The sequence below is a fragment of the Sinocyclocheilus grahami genome, unplaced genomic scaffold, assembly GCF_001515645.1.
Source record: "Sinocyclocheilus grahami isolate Dianchi unplaced genomic scaffold, SAMN03320097.WGS_v1.1 scaffold41.1, whole genome shotgun sequence".
Classification (NCBI taxonomy): Eukaryota; Metazoa; Chordata; class Actinopteri; order Cypriniformes; family Cyprinidae; genus Sinocyclocheilus; species Sinocyclocheilus grahami.
Genome location: NW_015505220.1, coordinates 243817 through 247537, shown reverse-complemented (window position 1 = coordinate 247537; position 3721 = coordinate 243817). Strand labels below are relative to the sequence as shown.

Genomic DNA, 3721 nt, shown 5'->3' with positions numbered 1-3721 from the left:
GAGACCAGGACAACTAGATGAGCCCCAGATACAGATCCCCTGTAAAGACCTTGTCTCAGACGACCACCGGGACAAGACCACAGGAACCAGATGAGTCCTCTGCACAATGTGACTTTGCTGCAGCCTGAAATTGAACTGCTGGTTTTGTCTGGCCAGAGGAGAACTGGCCCCCCGACTGAGCCTGGTTTCTCCCAAGGTTTTTTCTCCATTCTGTCACCAATGGAGTTTTGGTTGTCCTTGCCGCTGTCGCCTCTGGCTTGCTTAGTTGGGGACACTTCATTTCCAGCGATATCGTTGACTTGATTGCAAATGATTGCAAAGATACTATTTAATCTGAACTGAGCTGAATGATGACGTCACTGAATTCAATGATGAACTGCCTTTAACTGAAAAATGAGTGTTTACTATTGTCTCTTTGCATTATTGACACACTATTTTCCTAATTAATGCTGTTCAGTTGCTTTGACACAATCTGTATTGTTAAAAGCGCTATATAAATAAAGGTGACTTGACTTGACTGGCTAGAGTGAGCGGAGGCGGCCAGGCTAGAGTGAGTGGAGGCCGGCGGGCTAGAGTGAGCGGAGGCCGGCTTGAGTGAGCGGAGTGGAGACCTTACAAATGGAGACCTTATTTACCACTCGCACTTTTGACATGATTGTGTTGCCACTCTGTGTTAGGTCTGAAAATGAGGAAAGTCTCACTCGAAAACCAACAACATTGTCTAAAGGGGAAATCACACAAACACCTAAAATACTCATTTATATTTGTTGACACTAATCATACAAAAATATTATATGGGATAATATGACATTTATCACTATATATAGAAAAGACATTTACTTTTCAAGATGCTGTTGCTTGGTCCACTGTCCACCCTGAAGGCCCATCGACCGGGAACATCAACATTTCTGGAGATCCTGAGGTTTGAGATGGAGCTGCCGTGGTTTGATCCAGGAATCACAAAGTAGCGTGTGGAGTTTACTGTGTCATAACCAGCCTGAAAGTGTGTAAAAACAGTATTCATATAAACGGTATTTAAAAAATAAATAAATATATTTGTGTACAGTGGTATATAGTAACATTTTGTTTACAGTACAGAAAACAAGTTTGTTTTACCTGCACTGGATGTTCTGTTACAGCACCATAATTCATCAGAATAAATGAATAATTACTGACTGAATTTAAAACCACTTGAAACGATGTTTCCTGAAAGATTGGAAAAAAATAATTACTTTAAACTTTCATTGTTCATGTATTTTGTAAAATTTGTTACATTACAGAACATTGTGGTCATAACTGACTAACCACAATGTTAATTATTAATAATTAATTATTTGTCACTTTCTTTGTGTATTAATATGTACATGCCAATAAAGTGTTGTGAAATTGAATTGAATCATGAATAAAGTAAAAACAGTTATATTTTAGAAGAATATCAATCTTACTGTGATGGTTAAGTTGGAGTAAGCAACTTTATTCCACGTTGCAACAAAAACCCGAGAAGCAGTGAAAGTCAGATTTGGGAAATGTGTGTTTATATCCTGAGTGGCGCGAGTGAGAACATTTCCACTGGTGTACTGCTGATAAGAAACAAAGCCCCTCACACTGTTGTCGAGGTCAGTCCAGAGACCAGCAATTATATCCTGGCTTTCATAACCAGGAAATGAATAAGGAACATATTCCGGTGAAGCCTGGTTGAATGTGAGATGTCCATTATTATTCACCTGAAACATGAGAAATATTGTCAAAATCACTGATCACAGATGAGCATTCACCACTCACATTCAGACCCACAATGAAGATGGAGTCAAATTCTTACATAAATCTGCTGGTATGTGTGGCCAAAAAAACAGAAATGGACTCGACAGCTGAATAACAGAGGAGCTTTCATCATCAACAACAGGATTTATTGTGTCTCCTACTGCCCAGCCGAATGGGTAGAATATTCCTCGTCCTGCCAACAGAATGAACAAAAAACAAAAGAGATATTGGTAAAGTTTTTATTTTTAAACTCTTTTTATTCTCACTTTTTTCGTCAACAATATTGCATGTTGATATAGACATAGCATTTAATGACGTTGGGGTTGTCTCATCTAATATAAACAAATTCATCGACAAACAATTTTTATTAACGAAATTAACACTACTGTGCAAAACATTAAATGACACCAATTTTCATGATACATCCAGTCATAACATCAGCAGTAAGTAGAGGGCATAGCAGACTACAAACAACTGCCAAGTTTGGCTCTGGAGTGAGAGTAGGATTGTTTTGCACAATGTAATGAATATTATTAATGAACAGAAACAAAATACAAATACAAAAGTTCAAAAGGCATGTTAATGTATTTACCTCCACAGTAAGCCAAAAACTCATAGATCATAAAATATTCATAAAAATATCATAAAATATTACATAAATGCATGCATGGGTGAATGCAAAATATGCTTACCTGCACAGTACGTCAAATGGCAGTTAACTGGCCTCACAAACTCATAGACATAATAACCTCCTGGACAGGCTTTGACTTTAATGGGATTGGATTGAACATGGCAGCAGTTATTGTTCCAGTGACCGCAGACACCTCGAGTGACCACTCCATCCTCAACATTTGGATGTCCTCCGTTCAGCCAAAGCGGGACATTAGTGCCACAACTATACTTATCAACACATGTGTCTGTTATCTGAGCGCTCTGACCATGAATGAAGAGACGGTACCAGCCGATCCAGTTGACATCTCTGTCACACATTAATTGGTAGTTATATCGATTGTCTGTGGCTCTCCAAGGATCGTCCAGCACAGTGTAGGTATAGCAGGGGTCTGTGAAAACATAAAAGTTTTCACAGTCAATTAGAATCAATTAGAAAAATAAATAACTGAAATTACTATTCATATAATACACTTGTAGCATGAGATCTACCAAGAAGTGGAGTTTTTTGCCCCCAGAATCTTTTTGTTATACACAGCCAATTTTAGAGCATCTCTTCATTTCTTTTATTGTAGAGCCCTAACACAAAACTGACAACGTAGAGAGGCAATGCACTGCTTCTTGCACAGACTGATCGTTTTGTGTCTTTACACATCAATGTATCGTCACGAGCCGCAGGGTTTCATTTGGTTTTGTTTGTGTATGTTTTTTTTTTTTACTCTCAAATCCGTGATTCCTATCCACTTACATTATATGACTGACAGACTGCAACGGTTTGAGTTAAAAATCTTCGTTTGTGTTCTACTGAAGAAACAAAGTCACCTACATCTTGGGTGCCCTGGGGGGAAGCAGATAAACATCAAATTGTCATTTTTGGGTGAACTATCCCTTTAAGTCTGAAAATCAAACAAACAAAACTATACCGAGTGACAGAATTGATATGAACACCAGCAGATGTTGTAAAATTGGAGACAATCCCATGATGATGCTGATGTCAGAGATAAAACCAAAAGCCCTTCTTCTGTAATCAGACAGCATTATTAAAGGAGCATTAAACCAAAATCTCTTATTGGAACTCAGGGAAACTCAACTATAGTGCAAATATGTAATGCATGTTAGTTTGCATTTCAATGTATATAGTTAACATATACCATTATAATATAGGGACACATGATATACCAGCATGGTTTACTCATTTTCCTTTTCTCCACATTCAAGCACTCAATTCAAGCTTAAAGTACTCACCCTTTAATAATTATTTTACAAACAACATAGTCATGCACATTCTCAG

At 37.8% G+C, this 3721-nt stretch overlaps 1 pseudogene; it reads right to left on the bottom strand.

The window, feature by feature from the left end:
* The window catches only part of LOC107582201 (uncharacterized), a 27834-nt pseudogene extending 24423 nt beyond the window's left edge, over positions 1-3411 (bottom strand).
* Between the last annotated feature and the right edge of the window lie 310 nt (positions 3412-3721).